General features: G+C 41.8%; 1 long non-coding RNA gene across 1 annotated transcript in view; it reads left to right on the forward strand.

Moving 5' to 3' along the window:
* Window positions 1-2091: 2091 nt before the first annotated feature.
* The window catches only part of LOC148014795 (uncharacterized), a 46994-nt gene continuing 30258 nt past the window's right edge, over window positions 2092-18827 (forward strand). Inside the window, exon 1 of the long non-coding RNA XR_015688399.1 lies at window positions 2092-2936. This is a non-coding gene — a long non-coding RNA (uncharacterized LOC148014795). The remainder of the gene's footprint in view (window positions 2937-18827) is intronic.

Below are 18827 nucleotides of genomic sequence, written 5' to 3' on the forward strand. Positions count from 1 at the left end.
ACTGGGTTCCTAGCTAGCTGTATGCTACTCATGTTGTCACAATGAATGACAACTGGACCATCTCCCTGCACATCCGAATCACCTAATAACTTTTGCAGCTATATCACCTCATATGTTGTCATAGCATCACCTCTATACTCAGCCTTTGTACTCAATAAAAACAACTATAGGTTGCTTTTTGCTGCTCCATGTAATTGTTACACTACAAAGGGAAAACATGAATCCACTGGTAGATCTTCTGATGTGACATGCTATCAGCCCAATCTGCATATGTGTATCCAAACACCTGTACATCCTTACCTACCTTATAAAAAATTCCATAATGTAAAGTGGAATTTGCATACCTAAACACATGTACATCCTTACCTACCTTATAAAAAATTTCATAATGTAAAGTGGAATTTGCATACCTCAATATGCACTTAGCTGCATCCAAATGAGGCTTTCTAGGCATCTGCAAAAACTGATTGACAAGGTCAACAATATAGCTCAAGTCTAGCCTTGTGATAGTCATGTAAATCAAACCTCCTATTATCCTCCTGAACATATTAGGGCCTTATATCTCATCCCCAATGTCAGTATACTTAACTTCATATTTTGCTCCAATGGTATTGAAAGAGGCTTACATGCTATCATTGTCAAGATTGTGGGAGAGAAGGAAGGAGTCTCACTTGTAGCTTTCTTGCTTGCACAATGGGGGAATACACACAAAGGTGGAGGCTGAAAACAGATTTCCTCTTCTTAGTTGTGTAAGCCAAACGAACACTGGTACAAAGAAATAAAAGAACCCTATATATGGGTCTCAAACCAAACTCAACTAACTAAGGTGGCATACTAACTGAGCCACGAACTAGAGTAGATAAGAATAGCTGTCATCTAGCTATTATTCATGGGCGGTGTACCAACCGCATCTGCAAATGAGAAGCCGATGACATAAATGCACAACGGTCACCCTGGCATATCACGAGTGGAGCTCGATATCTCAACACTCCCCCTCGAGCTCAATCCCAATTCCTGCACACCAAGCAGGTCTCTGAACTTGCGCAGCTTCTCTGCACCCAATGCCTTCGTGAATATGTTAGCTACCTGATCCTCTGTGCTGACATAAACTAGATCAATAAGACCTAGTAAAACCCTCTCCCGCACATAGTGATAATGCACCTCAATGTGCTTTGTTCTAGCATGATAGACTGGGTTATTTGCCAAGTGTATACTACTCATGTTGTCACAATAAATGACAAATGGCCCATCTGTAGGCTGATGCATATCATAAAGTAGCTTATGCAACCAAGCTACCTCACATGCAGCCATTGCTGCGCATGATCAAGCAGGGTCGCATTGCCTAGTGGACAGGCAAGCGATCGCGCGTGACGGTCACGGTCGCATGCCACGTGGAGCAAGCCGAAGGTTTGCGGGGGGGCTCCGCGTATGCCACAAGGCCCCTTGCAAAACCTTCTATTGATAATAATAGAATATAGAAGATTCAATGATTAGGTGCATATGTGGAATATAAGTATCAAGTTGGAAACTAATATCCTTATAATCCTTTCAATATAACAACTATTTTTTATGAAAATACTAATTTGGGAAGTTATAGTGCTTAATTCATAGTTATTAGAGTAAGACATGTCATAACTTAGATTTGGTATTTTAAAAACACTTAAATCTCACAAAAGTTGTAGACCTAAATACAATTTTCATTTGTGTTAATGCATATTTCTTTAGAAGAGATTAGAGGACTGAAAGGTATATGCCATAACGTGATGATACAAAAGTGGATGTAACAATAAAGTATAATTTCTAGAACTAGGTGCATGTCCTTATCTAGTATGTTGATGTAACAATTAAACATATTTTTTAGAACTAGGTGCATGTCCTTGTCTAGTATGCTATCATTAAGGGTTGAGGACATTATTTAGCATGCTATCATTGAAGGTAGAGGATCATCAACCCTTATGGTCACATCATTGGAGTTGTAGGACTATCAACCCGTATGGTTACATCACCTTATTTTTCACCATACTTTATGCCTTCAAGGCCTAAATTTGATGATCTGTCGTGCGTTTTCTCAAAATAAGTAGAGCATTTTCACATATGTCAAATCATTATTAATTTATATCCAGATTTCACATCTCATTGATTTGATATATATATATATATATATAATTATCAATGAGATGTGATCGCTGCTTCTTCCTCTTCTTTTGCTGCTTCTTTTTCCTCATTCGGTTTGGCTTCTACGCTTGCTCTTCTACTTCTTCTCCCTTGTCCATGGCGTCTCCTTCTTCCTCCTCTAGCGGCATAGGCAAACAGCGTTCTTTAAAGTCTCCTAAATTACGCGGGCGCTGCTCTTGACGCTGTGGTGACTATGGACGAGCACACCCGCGAAAGTACTCCCCACCACGACGGGAACGGATGTGGACGACGTTTTCTTCTTCGACTGATTGATCAAAGAATCTACTGGCAGGGGAAATCGCTGGGGAAGACGTGATGTTGAAGAGGAGGGGGGTGTTTATACAAAGCCCGTAGACCCCATCCGTAATAGCCGACTACTCCCAGCGCACCATCTTGGTCTCCTTCACCTGCGCCAGCTCAAGCATGTCACGCGGGCGCTCCGGCACCGGCACGCCCGCACCGGCACCGGCACTGGCACGCCCGCACCGACGCCTTCCCCACTTACGTCGTCATCGGGCCGCCCAGCCAGCAATGACTACCCCTTCCTCGACGTGGTGAAGGAGGTCAGCCCGCAGTTGATGAACCGGATGCTGGCGCTGGTGGTGGCCGCCTAGGACGAGCATGGAGGCTTCTTCGACCACGTACTGACGCCTATGCGCGAAATACCAAGCTCGGACGGCATCATCGGCGGCCCGCAGCCGTTCAACCAACTCGAGGGTGAGGGTGCCCGCCTTCCTCATCTCAGCCAAAGGAACAGCTAGGTAAGCCAAAGGAACAGCTAGGTACTGTCTCATCTCATACATTCGTATTTCATCGTCTAATTTTTTTGTGATGTTTCTTTGGTTCAAAGTAAGGCCTATTTACTGTCGCTTTATCAATATCTCCTAACTCACATAATACACGCCATCCCATCGAAAGCAGCATTGCCTTTTATCCTGATTCCTTTCTAGGGCCATTAATTTAAGTAAAAGCTATCCTCATCCGGCCCAAACATGAGACAAAAGGAGCCTACCACAAATAAGAAGAAGCCACGTCTCAAAACCCATTGCTTATACCAATATTATTGAAAAACTAAAACGATAGCCTGAAAACTATATTAATGCTCACGTTAGATCATCATTTCGTTTCTCAAATGAGTATAGAGATGCGCTCTTCCCTTTCAGCTTAATCCTCCAACAAACCAGACCACCAATGACGTTGCAGTGTTCACTATTATCTCACCCCTTAACACCATTGTCGTTTGCTTTATGTTCCTAGTAGACTACATGTATCCTTTCCTAAAGAGAGAGGACCTCAAAGGGTGACAAATTCTATTGTGCTTGTGAACACAATGGCCTATTTTCTCTTGCTATCATGAGGACTAGACACACAAGAATTACGAGAAAAAGACCATCAATAAGACAATAACCCTAATTTACACCAGTGAAGAAGGGAGGAAGAAGGAAAGAAGAATGAAGATGCATTTGAGGATTTGATCCAATGTTGTATCATAAACATGTCCAAAAACCCTATCTTTCCACAAACATATGTAATAATCTCAGGAATATTAGCAAAATGTTAGTTGTTTTTTGACTTTCTATAAATGAACAAAAGAATGAAGACCTTGGACAAAAGGCGACACACGTTGGAGCTTGGTAACCATGGTGGAGTTGTAAGATACTTGGTTTCCCATGGCTTTAGTTGCAAAACATCCAAGGATGAGACGTAGGAAGGATAAGAAGCTAGACATGAGTTGACATATTGGTATACAAAGGAGACACCTTTGTGCAAGCAAGGAGCGATGGCAGTCAGTCAAAGGGAGAGTGCACCTATTCGATCGAGGAGACCTAGAGATGCATGGCAACATGCTTTTGATTTGAAGCAGCACTATCACTATATTAGATTGATAGTGCCACTTGGGAGGGCACTACCATTCATAAAAAGGGGAGAGCCCCATCCTAAAGCATTCAGAAATTTTTGCATATATATTTTCACTTCTTTATATTAAATTCAGCTCTAATTGTCACATGGCAACACCAAGTCTTTTGTGGGGCATAAGAAAGGGTGGGTCTTGGTGGTCATGTGGTTAGGTGGGTGGTTTAACCCAAAAACTAGCAGAATTTGATGGGTCCTAGTGGCAATGATGAATCCTTAGCATCTAGTGTATCTATAATTTATGCTCTCCCATGATAGGGAAAGATTGAGCTACCATCAAAGTTAAATCAGCTTGAAAGTTATATGGCTGATTTGGGGTTGTCATATTCAACCATTGACAAAGGGAATTAGCTACAACAGACCTCTTTTCTCATTTCTCTTGCTGAAAAGTGTAATTCTTGGCAATTGGTGCATGCATCTTGGTCTCTTAAGGCAGGGCTATGCTTGTACTTGGTCAAAGGCTGACTTTTATTGATTTATGGCTGAATTGGGGCTGTTCTAAGCAATCCTAAACAGGGAAAAACAAGGCAGGTGCTGCCTACTCTGATGAGAAGCTTAGCAGAAGGATCTTCTTCCTGAAACACTTGATTTTGAGCTACTTATCATTGAAGATAGCTTGAAGACTACTCCTAAAGGATATTGCTTGGATTTAGAAGAATTTATACTTATTTTGTATTGGTTGTAACAAACTATAATTGCTAGGACTAATCTATGATTAGAGCCCAAATTGAGATCTATCTTCTTTCATTGATTTCTTTTCATTGTATCAATCCATAATACCATTTCTCTTTCCATCTACATTGATTCTACACTACTTATCTTCAGATTTTGCAAAGATTATTTACGAGTTTGATTCATGTATGGTTCATGGATAACAGAGATATGATTGAGGTATTTGCTTTATGATGGGTTGTTGAGTTAGTGCATTGAGCACATGTCTATGTGGATGCTCATACTATGAAGGGCAAAGGCTTGGATTCTTAAGAGTTTATGTTCTTTATGCTCATTGGAATTACATGCAGACGGAGGCATGGCTGAAGTGATTTAAATCCTTCTATCATCTTTTGCTCTCTCTTTCTCTTGAATCCAATCTCTCAAACCTCTTACCTTATTTTGTCTCATATCCTAGTGGTTGACCTTCAATCATACAGGCTTTGACATTGGTGAATCCGATGTGAAGGTCGGTAGGAGTGTAAACATGGGAGATGCATCAATGAACACGGGTAATGATGGGGATCTGATGTAACTGCTTGAAACATGTAAACAACTTGTTTAGGAACAAATGTGACAATAAGAACAACAATAAGAAAGTATGCAGGAGCAAAAGGCTCTTGCAAGGATAGAGAAGATGGCTATAGATGCAATGCTAGTGAACGATAAAGAAGTGGGTCGCTTTGATGCATGGGACATCTCCAAGTTTCTCAAATTTTATGACAAGGAGATGCAATAGCACGGAGTTCGATAAGAACATAGGATGAGATATTTTACACACATTGTGGAAATGGATAGCAAGATTCAGGCACAAGTTCAAGATACTGAGTAAAAGCACGGGGCATCTTTGCAACGATGTAAACATGTTCTAAAAACAGAGTTTCATGCTTTGGATTTTGCAAAAGATAGTGATTGTGGGAGTGTGTAGGATATGGATGATAATGAAGACTTGTCCATTGAGTTGCCTTGTATTGCAGATGTATTGAGAGTATCTATTTTGTCAGCTAGGGATACTTCTGAGGTATTGGACATGCTAGAAAGTATTGATGGTTCAGATGCAATACAAGGGAAGAGTGCACATGCTCCAGTTAGTGTACTTGTGTAGATGCGGTGACTATGGTCGATGCCCTACCTACCATCTACAATGATGTTATAGATAGTTTGAAAATAGAGGCTTTGGAAGAGACTAATGAAGAGCTGGTGCCAAATAAGACCTATGGGAAAGATGATTCTTTTGTTAGCAGCATATCGGTAACTAGGTTTGCGAATTGTGGTTTGATTGAAGCTGCATTACTTGCAAGATGCACTAAATGCGTCTATGCCTTTGCTTACAGTTTCGGTTTGGAATACCATTCCATGCACATGGTTGTAGAGTGTAGCACTTTAAATGCAATCTATACACAATGCATGTATTCAAACTATGAGTGCATAAAAGGAGCATGCAAGGTGTTTGATGATTTGACAAATCAAGTTGTAGTTGTATGGGGTGCAATGATTGCAGGTTATTGAGAATAGGGCTATAATAGTTCTACTATCAAGTTATTTGACAAAATGCTAAATAAGGGTATTGTACCAACCAATGTCACCTATTTGTGCATCTTGGAAGCATGAGTGAATGAAGTAGGCTTATTGCATGGAAGAGTAAGAGATCACTTATGCTCAATTCATTTGGATTATGTTGGAGATTTTTTTTGCTTTTGCTACAGTTTGCAAAAAGATAGAACTTTGATTTTTGTGCTTTGTTGGGTGTGTCTTTGGATATTTACTATCTTGTGATTGACTTGTGATTGAAATGATGAATATAAGAAAGCTATGTGATGTGGTAGATGAGGCCTTGGTGGAGAAGATGTCCAAACTTATGGCTGTAGAGAAAAGTGTGTTCATGGCTATGCTTCTTGAGGCTGCAAAAGAGTTCTCCGTTGCATTACCTAGAGTTGCTGATGGCCGGCTAGCCTATGCTTTTCTAGGACAAGCTGGTATAGATGATTGGGTTGTACAAGATGCTATAGGTATCTTGGTTGAGACATTCCAACAAACGGACGAAGGTTGTGTCTATGTGTATGTTCATGGGCAACTTCAGAGTATGTATATGGAGTAGGTAACGACTATGGTTGATGATTCTGAGGGACCTATGCTATTCATGGATGATACAGAAAAGAGACCTCTACCAGTGAATGTTCTTGATTGTTAGATGCCCTATGATCTAGGCGGATGTGGTAATACATGCATGTCTTGCAAGAAACTAATATGGGTCTATGATCCCGGTGTGTTGCATGGGGTGGCACCTCCAAAGTACATGCAAGTTTGGAGAGGATGGATGTCGTGTTGATATCCCTCCACTCTATGAAATTTTCTAGGCTTTGAGAGTAGTTCAAGGAACAATGTGTGAACATGGATTCTTTGATTTTGATCTAGTCTTATCTTTGGCAATTGTGGTCTACACATGCACTCTTATGTCTAAAACCTATGGTAAGGTACCTAGTATACGTGTTGTGATGGGCATTATTTGGGGTTTTCTCCTCTTTCTAGTATCTTGGGCTTCTTTCTTTTGATGGACTTGGACTAGTAAAATCTTGGATTAGGAGCGCAATAAATATGGTTTGTAATAAGTACTGATGAGCTACCTAAATGCTCATGGCCATGGTGAAAGGAAATGAAGATTTATGCTAGCTGGGGGGAGGGGCTTACATCCTTTCACTTATGGCATCCTTTTGATTGGGATCTTTTCCAATGGCATGTTTTACATTGGTGATAATTGATGAAGCTTGTCGAATGAAGAATGCCAACCAAGGAGACTGAGCCCCTCTCCACATGAAAGCCCAATGAGACTATCATATGCCAATGGAAATGGAGAGACCTCAAATAAATCACTCTAGAAAACTCTAGTTGAGAATGGGTGAGTCAAGCCTGTTTCCCAACAATGAGATAATAACGACTTAGAGATGAAGGGCAAGAGGTGGCTATTGTACTCTTTGGTGATTGTGACTTTCAAGGTAAATCATCACATATTGGGTTCATGAATGTGGGTAGCTGCTCACATTTCTCATGATAATGATGGTGATTCCAAGTATAATCGACTCCTTCCCTATAGTTTTTTTAAAAGACACAAAGAAAAGGACGTCCATCTTTTCATCCAACGACTTCAATGATTCTGTCCCATCAAGCGATGCCATTGATTTCTCAACCTGAGGTTTTTTCTATCTATGAATAGGAAGCAAGCTCGATGCAGTAGGGGTAGGGATAAACCTCGACCTAGAAAAACCATTCTTATCAAGACTAGCCACTTTTACCAACTTGACATTCTCCTTCAGAGCCCATGCCTTCACAATCTTAGGTGAAAGCAATTACCCTCCATGCCAACTGCGATTATGCATTTAATGTAGTCTGACCAAGCCATGAGCTACCCTTGCCAATGTGAACATAGGTCAAACGTTTTCATGTGATGCTTGTCCATGTGGACAAGTAGAAGAGACGAAACAAACTCCACTTCAAGCTGAGGAAGCTTATCTTCATGGGCTATAGCAAGACGACAAAAGGTTATGAGTTTTACGACCCAAAGACATGAAAGATCGAGGAGGTAAGTAGAACCAGTGAAGGTTATGGGCTCTACAATTCGAAGACACAAAAGATCGATAAAAGACTGGGATGTGATCTTTGATGATGCTTCGACTTGCATTTTATGTCTCAAGAGTTAGTAGGGGAATGAAGAGCTCCTAATATTGTCTGACTGAGACTAAGGCTCAAACTTGAGCGATGATGGTAAACCATGCATGTCTGTGCTAACACCCCCTCTCACATCTTGGATGTGGCTGAAGGCCAAAGGAGAGCCAAGTCCAAGGGTAGTAGAAAGAGTATCAACGTTGATGAAGCTTGTCAAATGAAGAATTTCAACCAAGGAAAACAAGCCCCTCTCCACATGAAAGGCCGATGAGGCTATCATAGCCCAACGGAAATGGAGAGACCTTAAATAAATCACTCTAGAAAACTCTAGTCGAGAATGGGTGAGTCAAGCCTTTTGATGCCATTGATTGCTCAACCCGAGGTTTTCTTCACCCATGATTAGGGAGCAAGCTCAGTGCGATAGGGGTAGGGACAAACCTTTGCCTAGAAAAACCATCCCCATCAAGATTAGCCACTTTTACCAACTTGATAGAGCCGATGCCTTCACGATCTTGGGAGAAAGCAATTGCTCTTGGGTGAAGCGATGTTTTTTTAGAGGAAAGCGGGAGCAACCATGTGTCATGTTGTGGTGGGAGAGCGGGGCTTTTTTGGGGTTGGATGGAGCAAGATTCTTGGGAAGGGGGAGGGAGCCATGTCGTGATGGAGTGGAGGTTGGGTGTAGGGGTTGTGTCAAGGTTTTTGGAAGAGAGGGTATGTGTGTCATATCATAGGGGAGGGGTTTTTTGGAGAGCACGGTTCTTTAAGAAGGGGGGACGACGTGCCATGTTGTGGTGGAGGAGTGAGGTTCTTAGGAAGGAGGGGGGAAAGGGAGTACCATGTCGTTGGGTGGTGTGGGGTTTTTTAGGGTTGTGTGGAGTAGGTTTTGGGAAGGGAGAGAGGGTGTGTGCCATGTCGTGGGGGAATGGGTTTATTAGGGTTGGGTGGAGTGGGGTCCTTGGGAAGAGGGGGAAGGTGTGCCATATCATGGGAGAGCGGGGTTTTTTGGGGTGGGGCAAAGCGACGTTTTTTGAGAGGGGGGACGACGTGCCATGTTGTGGGAGGATGGGGGTTTTTAGGTTTGGATGAAGGGAGATTTATGTTAAGGAGGGGGGTAGGGTGTGCCATGTCGTGGAGCATGTAAAATATTACACGGCGCAGCGAACAGAATCTGAGAAAGAGATAGAGAGTACACAACAGATAAGAGGAGAATCAGTAAATTCTTTAACTTCAAACAAGTGATACAAAGATGGCTCTGTCCACTCGTGCGCTTCCACTGTGTGAAGCTTAGATGGCGATCTAGATAGAAGATAGGTGAAGAGCTTAAGGCTAGCTGGAACAACTCTGACTGGGTAAAAGATGAGAAGTGATGGCTGCGAAGGGGTTTAGCTTTTATAGCCTGCGAAGGTCGTTAGGTCGGCCGACCTACCATATGAGCCTCCACTAGTCGGCCATATCATGGGGGAGTGGATTGTCCCGCGGTTTTTGGGAGAGATGGTGTGTGTGCCATATCGTGGGGGAGTGGGTTTTTTTGGGGTTTGACGAAGTGGGGCTTTTTCAAGAGAGGCAAGGGGAATGGCGTGCCATGTTGTGGTGGGGGAGCGGGGTTCTTGGGAAGAAGGGCGGGGAAGGGGGTGTGCCATATTGTGGGGAGGTGGGGTTTTTTGGGGTTGGGTCGAGCGGGGTTTTTGGGAAGGAAGAGAGGGTGTGCATGTCGTAGGGGAGTGGAGTTTTTGGGGTTAGGTAGAGCGGAGTCTTTGGAAAGAGAGGGGAGGCGTGCCATGTTGTGGGAGAGCAAGTTTTTTTAGGGTGGCAAAACGGGGTTTTTTGAGGGGGGACGACGTGCCATGTTGTGGTGGGAGAGTAGGGTTTTTGGGATTGGATGGAATGGGGCTTTTGGGAAGGAGGGGGGAAGGGTGTGCCATGTCGTGGGTCGTTGTAGGGTTTTTTGAGATTGGGTGGAGTAGGGTTTTTGGGAAGGGAGAGGGTGTGTGCCATGTCACGCGGAGTGGGTTTTCTGGGGTTGGGTGGAGTGAGATTTTTTAAAAATAAGAGTTGGGGGAGAGAGGGTGTGTGATGTCGTGGCGGAGTGGAGGTTGGTTGTAGGGGTTGTGCTATGATTTTTGGAAGAGGATGTGTATGCCATATCGTGGGGAGTGGGGTTTTTTGGGATTGGGCGAAGCGAGGTTTTTTGAAAGGTGGTTTGGGGGGGAAACAGCGTGCCATGTTGTGGTGGGGGAGCGGGGTTTTTTCTGGTTGGATGGAGCGGGATTTTTGGGAAGGAGGGGGTGGTGTGCCATATTGTGGTATGGTGTGGGGTTTTTTGGAGTTGGGTGAGCTTGGTTTTTGACCTTGGTGGTAGGAAGGATATGAACATGAGATTTTGGGGGATGAAATTGAGATGAAAGATGAGGATGAAAGCTCTAAACCTATGAATGATTGAGACTCTACCATATAAGGGAGGATGTGCAGGTTTGGTAGGGGTGGATGTTAGAGGATTATGCGTTTACAAAGTGAAATGACATGAAGCGGGGCGTGTTAGTGACCTACAGGATCTATCTTTGTCCAACTATATAGCAAGTATTTCATGTATTTGACTATGTACATTGTTTGGAGTCAAAAGAGAGATAAGTTGTGCAACTTTTCAAGCTTGGTAAGTATTTGAATTAGATGATATGGATTAGTGACTTAGATAGTCACTAAGTGACTAGTAAAGAGGACTTATGATGGAGCTAGATGAGAGTGAGAGTTGTGAAGACCAAAGGAGCTGCCTGCGTGAAAATCAGTGCTGTCAGAAGAGGACTGTTGATCCACATGAAACTTGAGTGTTAGCTTTTGATGAAATACAAAAATATCCAGACTTCATTTTCGTGATCTAGTACGGCTACTCAATATATTGCTCGGAGTGATGTCGAGCCTTGCCTTGGCCCCTAAGGGTCCTCCTCTCTTACGGTGATCTACATCAAACAAGCATATGATGGAGCTTAGAAAACCTAAGCATTAAGTTTTGTTTGTTAAGTGATGTTGGTAGCTTTAGTAGTTGGTTTTGTTTTTTAAATTATATTACATGCATCAAATATATTTAACACTCATCTTTCGCACAAAAACTATTACCATGGCTTCTCTCTCTCTCTCTCTCTCTGTCTCTCTGTCTGTCTCTCTCTCTCACTCACATTGAAACAAAATTAACATTTCATATCTTATGCACACAAGTACACAAAATAATATTACCATCATCTGGCTCGGCATCATCGTCCTCTTCTTTTGAACAAGGATAATTATGTTAGTTATCATCTCTCTCTTATACACAACACACACACACACGCATTGAAACAAAATTAACATTTCATATCTTATGCATACAGGTACACAAAATAATATTACCATTATTTGGCTCTGCATTGTTCTCTTCTTCTCCTGAACAATTGTACTTATGTTAGTTTTCTCTCTCTCTCTCACACACACACATTCATTCAAAACAAAATTAATATTTCATCCCGCATGCAAGTACACGAAGCAAGATTATCATCTAACTCATCATCTGCTCTATTATTGCCATTCTCTCTTTTTATGGACAAGAGTGTAATTACATGTATTATTTCCTCTCTCTCTCTCTCTCTCTCTCTCTCTCTCTTTCTCTCTCCCAAGTAGCCTACCATAGCATTAGATAGCTTTATTGAGACTTGGAAAATCCCCAGACTCCCTAGATATAAATATTTTTTAGTTGCATAGGTCGATTTGGCCTTTCGAAGACGTTAATATAATTTTCTTTCTTTCTTTCTCTCTCAAGTGTATTTAGAATATAGATACTATGTTTATACTTATGTGACAAAGTGTCTTTGTGAGAAATAAAAACTAAAATCTATTTGATAGATTTATTTAGGCATGCCATATAAGTATATAATAAGTTATCACAAAACAAGTCAACTTGAAAATTTAGTGTAAAAATTTGAAGATCGAGAACAAGAGTTCACTGAAGGGGAGAAGGTGGTATTAACACTCCCAATATCGAAATAGAGTAAGCTCAAAAAGTTGATCTCTTCAAGTAAAACGTAGTAGAGTTCTTTATAAAAATATCATTCTATTGATTGACACTGAGATGAAAACACCGCCTCTATCTCTAGAGGAAAAAACACAAGTCAAGGCTTGCAACCTTCATATTATAAAAATTACCAATCTCATATACACAAAAGTTGGTACTTATATTCAATGTTAGCTAAAAACCATGGGATAAGTTTTACACCTGTATAGTTGAGCTTCGGACAAGCCTCAAAACATGTACCTACAAGTACCATGACTTCATCGTCCTCCAAAGGTCTTCTGTCATGCCATTGATTAGCATTACCTACTGGGGAGAGAATATAATTACACGTGTCTCTCTCTCTTTCTCTCTCTCTCTCTCTCTTTTTCACACACACACACACACACACACACACACACACACCTGCTCCTTGGCTTGTACCTTTTTCTGTCCAATTCAATTGTTCGAAATTCTGTTCATAAACAAAATTCATACATTAGAATTATGTACTCACATTCTAGCACGTAAAAAAATCTTAAACAATACACTTACTCTAGATAATCCAATGGCAGCATGCTCTCGTTCATTGAACTCTCTCCAACTTTTATTTTTTGCTCTTTTTAGTAAAGATTCACTCTGATGAATCTTTGGTCTTCCCTTTTAAACAGGTACCGGTGCTTCGCGATGTATATTTTGTAGGTGTGCATTTATTAACTTCATTGTTTTAAATCGTTGGTTGCACAATGCACACTCTTTACTGGCTTTCGAATGATGAATAACCTACATAAAATTCATATAAGATATAATAAAAAGTTGAAAGACTTATAAAAACATTAGAAGTTTTGCACAGCTACCACATTCAGATGTCTTATTTACACATAGTTCGATCGACATACCTTAACATGCTATATATACAAAATTCAAAAAGAATACGTGACCTTAATCTCTACAAAATTCAAAAAAAATACATGACCTTAATCTCACTCACTCTCACTCACTCACTCACTCTCTCCCAGTGATATAGACCCATGAGAGATATCTTGGAATGAGAGTTTCTTGAGCAATTTCACATTGTAATTGCCTTGGACATCATTTTGTACTTATTAGCCATGTATTATTTATTATTTATTTTTTACCTAGTCAATAATAGCATTAGATGACAACTACATTGGGACTTGAAATTTTTTATCAACTATTAAATATTAATATTTCAGCCTTTAGTAGATGTTCTTTGTTTTGTCTCTGTCTCTCTCTCTCTCTCTCAATAAATTATGATGCAAAAATATCCAATCAACAAAACAATAAATAATATCATAAATAAAAATAAGGGGTTTCGAAAATCTTCATAATACTCGGTCCCAAAACTCTTATAAAAACATTGGAAGTTCTACACAGCTATTACATTCAGATGTCTTATTTAGACATAGTTCGATCGACATACCTTAACATGTTATATATACAAAATTCAAAAAGAATACATGACCTTAATCTCACAAAGACACTTTGTCACATAAGTATAAACATGGTATCTATGTTCTAAATACACTTGAGAGAGAAAGAAATAAAGAAAGTTATATTAACGTCTTCGAAAGGCCAAATCGACCTATGCGACTAAAAAATATTTATATCTAGGGAGTCTGGGGATTTTCCAAGTCTCAATAAAGCTATCTAATGCTATGGTAGGCTACTTGGGAGAGAGAGAGAGAGAGAGAGAGATAAAATAATACATGTAATTACACTCTTGTCCATAAAAAGAGAGAATGGCAATAATAGAGCAGATGATGAGTTAGATGGTAATCTTGCTTCGTGTACTTGCATGCGGAATGAAATATTAATTTTGTTTTGAATGAATTTGTGTATGTGTGTGTGTGTGTGTGTGAACTAACATAAGTACACTTGTTCAAGAGAAGAAGATGACAATGCAGAGCCAAATAATGGTAATATTATTTTGTGTACCTGTGTGCATAAGATATGAAATGTTAATTTCGTTTCAATGCGTGTGTGTGTGTTGTGTATGAGAGAGAGAGATAATAACTAACATAATTATCCTTGTTCAAAAGAAGAGGACGATGATGCCGAGCTAGATGATGGTAATATTATTTTGTGTACTTGTGTGCATAAGATATGAAATGTTAATTTTGTTTCAATGTGTGTGAGAGAGAGAGACAGAGACAGAGAGAGAGAGAGAGAGAAGCCATGGTAATAGTTTTTGTGCGAAAGATGAAGTGCTAAATATATTTGATGCGTGTAATATAATTTAAAAAACAAAACCAACTACTAAGGCTACCAACGTCACTTAACAAACAAAACTTAATGCTTAGGTTTTCTAAGCTCCATTATATGCTTGTTTGATGTAGATCACCGTAAGAGAGGAGGACCCTTAGGGGCTAAGGCAAGGCTCGACATCACTACGAGCAATATATTGAGTAGTCGTACCAGATCACGAAAATGAAGTCTGGATATTTTTGTATTTTATCAATAACTTTTATGTTGTATGCTCAATCCACCATGAACATTCAATTATGTAATATATACGACTATGTTATGCCTATGGAAATATATCTTTCTAAGCTTTTGAAAAACTTTAAGTTTATAACTCATGAATGTGTCCCAACATGTTTCCCTAGTAAATACACATTCCTCGTGCTTATATCTTATAGCTTCTCACACAATCCTCTAATCTCCTCTTTGCTTATATTTTTTTTATTCATTTTCTTTTTTGAGAATTGTTATTGTCTTGCACTTAAGATCCCTTGGTTCAGCTTTTCTCTTGCATTAGCAAGAGGTCGGAGTTTGTGGTTGACTTTAGAGCGAAGATTTGATGCTATATTGAGCAATCTATCTTCATAGGTTCCTTCCTAGTAGACAATTTTCCATGGATTTATCGATTGTTATTCACATCGATAACTAGACTGCCATTGTACTAGTTGCGAATGCCATCGTGTTATCTAAGGACAAGTATGTGGATGTCACTTTCATTTCTCTAAAGAGAAAATAGAGATGGATACCATTCGGCTGATATTTGCACATTCAACAAATAATCGGGTTGCTTTCAGTCAATTGGCTAACTCTCAAGTTCCATGTGGATCAACAATCGTCTTCTGACAGCGCTGATTTTCATGCAGGCAACTCCTTTGGTCTTCACAACTCTCACTCTCATCTAGCTCCATCACAAGTCCTCTCTACTAGTCACTTAGTGACTATCTAAGTCACTAATCCATGTCATCTAATTCGAATACTTACCAAGCTTGGAAAGTTGCACAACTTATCGCTCTTTTGACTTCAACAATGTACCTAGTCAAATACATGAAATACTTGCTATATAGTTGGACAAAGGTAGATCCTGTAGGTCACTAAGAGGTCTCTTTTCATGTCATTTTACTTTGTAGATGCATAATCCTCTAACATCCACCCCTACCAAACCTATACATCCTCCGTTATGTGGTAGAGTCTCAATCATCCGTAGGTTTAGAGCTTTCATTCTCATCTTTCATCTCAATTTCATCCCCCAAAATCTCATCTGCATATCCTTCCTACCACCAGGGTAAAAAATCAAGCTCACCCAACTCCAAAAAACCCCACACCATACCACAATATGGCACACCACCCCCTCCTTCCCAAAAATCTTGCTCCACCCAACCAGAAAAAACCCCACTCCCCCACCACAACATGGCATGTTGTTTCCCCCCCAAACCACCTTTCAAAAAACCTCGCTTTGCCCAACCCAAGGAAACCCCACTCCCCCACGATATGGCATATACATCCTCTTTGAAAAATCGTAGCACAACCCCTAAACCCGACCTCCAATAACCTCCACTCCGCCACGACATCACACACACTCTCTCTTCCCCAACTCTTATTTTTAAAAAATCTCGCTCCATCCAACCCCAGAAAACCCACTCCCCATGACATGGCACACACCCTCTCTCCCTTCCCAAAAACCCTACTCCACCCAATCTCAAAAAACCCCACAACGATCCACGACATGGCATACCCTTCCCCCCTCCTTCCCAAAAGCCCCGTTCCATCCAATCCCAAAAACCCCTACTCTCCCACCACAACATGGCACATCATCCCCCCTCCTAAAAAAACCCTACTTTGCCATCCTAAAAAAACCTGCTCTCCCACAACATGGCACACCTCCCCTCTCTTTCCGAAGACCCTGCTCTACCTAACCCCAAAAACTCCACCCCCCTACGACATGCACACACCCTCTCTTCCTTTCCAAAATCCCGGCTCCACCCAACCCCAAAAAACCCCACACCCCCCATGATATGGCACACCCCCTTCCTCGCCCTTCTTCCCAAGAACCCTGCTTCTCCACCACAACATGGCACGTCGTTCCCCTCGCCCCTCCTCAAAAAGCCCCACTTCGTTGAACCCCAAAAAAATCCACTCTCCCACGATATGGCACACACATCGTCTCTCCCAAAAACTGTGGGACAACCCGTACACCCAACCTCCACTCCGCCATGACATGGCACACACACATACACATCCCTCTCTCCTCCCAACTCTCTTTTCTCAAAAACCCTACTTCACCCAACCCCAAGAAACCCACTCTCCTATGACATGGCACACCTCCCCGCTCTTCCCAAGAACCCCGCTCCATCTAATCCTAAAAAACCCCACATTGCGCCACGACCCCCCTCCTTTCCAAAAACCCTACTCCATCCAACCTCAAAAAATCCCACTTTCATACCATAACATGGACATCGCCGCCCCCCCCCCCCCCCAAAAAAAAAATCGTGCTTCGCCCAACCCCTAAAAACCCCACTCCCCCTTGATATGGCACACATATCCTCTCTCAAAAACCGTGGTACAACCCATACACCCAACTTCCACTACGCCCATTGCATCACACACACAAACATCTCTCTCTCCCCCTAGCTCTCGTTTTTCAAAAACCCCTGCACCCAACCCCAAAAAACCCACTCTCCTAGGACATGGCACACTCCCTCTCTCCCTTCCCAAAAACCCCACTCCACCCTATCCAAAAAAGCCCCACAATGCTCCATGACATGGCACACCCTACCCCCCTCCTTCCCATAAATCTCGCTTCATCCAATCTTAAAAAACCCAATTCTCCTACAACAACATGGCACGTCGTCCCCCCCTCCCCCCTCTCAAAAAACCCCGCTTTGCCCCACCTCAAAAAACCCCGCTCTCCCATGATATGGCACACCTCCCCCCTCTTCCCAAGGACCCCGCTCCACCCAACCCTAATAAACCCATTCCCCCACAACATGGCACACACCCCCTCTCCCTTCCCAAAACCTACTCCACACAACCCTAGAAAAACCCACACCGCCCAATGACATGGTATTCCCTTTCCCCCCTCCTTTCTAAGAACCTCGCTCCCCCACCACAACATGGCACGTCGTCCCCCCTTCTTAAAAAACCGTGCTCTCTAAAAAACCCCACTCCCTTATGATATGGCACACACACCCTCTCTTTCAAAAACCGTGACACAACCCCTACACCCGACCTCCACTCCGTCATGACATGGCCCCCTCCCCCTTCCCAAGAATCTTGCTCCATCCAACCCCAAAAAATCCCGCTCTCCCACCACAACATGGCACGTGGTCGCTTCCGCTTTTCTCTAAAAAAATCTTGCTTCACCCAAGAGCAATTGCTTTCTCCCATGATCGTGAAGGCATCGGCTCTGCCAAGTTGGTAAAAGTGGCTAGTCTTGATGGGGATGGTTTTTCTAGGCGAAGGTTTGTCCCTATCCCTACCGCACTGTGTCAAGAGTCGCGTGGTGGGGAACTTGCTCAAGATGCTGCGCCGAACACAAAAAAAATGCACAAGGAGAAGCTCACTCAAGAGATAAGAAGAGAGATGGAAGCCAAAACGTTTTCTTGCTGGTTTCTTTTTCTTCTTCCACACACTTTACAATATACATAAAGTATGGATAAGGTACAACATAAAGGAAAGTGGTCTACTAAGTCAAACAATGCATAACTGACTACACTAGTCGATTGGCACTATAGCTATGCCAGTTGTAAATAGGTGTAACAACCTAAATATAATAAGTAATGAGTCAGTGGTCATGTGAGAGTCATAATGACCACCAAGGTGCTAAGTGTAGACGTGCGGACCCATCTAACCAGGCGGTCATCATCAATGTTTGCATGTGCTCAGCTTGTCATCTCAACACTCCCCCTCAAGCTCAACTGCATCTCTGCAACTCCAAGTAAGCTTCGAAACTTTTGAAGCTTCTCTGTACCCAATGCCTTCGTGAAGATGTCAGCTATCTGATCCTGTGTGCTGACATACACCAAGTCAATCTCACCTGCTAGTACCTTCTCTCTCACAAAGTGGTAGTGTACCTCAATATGTTTTGTCC

This window comes from Lygodium microphyllum, chromosome 24 (genome assembly GCF_053477565.2).
Source record: "Lygodium microphyllum isolate KBCC chromosome 24, Lygodium_microphyllum_v1.1.10, whole genome shotgun sequence".
NCBI classification, from domain to species: domain Eukaryota; kingdom Viridiplantae; phylum Streptophyta; class Polypodiopsida; order Schizaeales; family Lygodiaceae; genus Lygodium; species Lygodium microphyllum.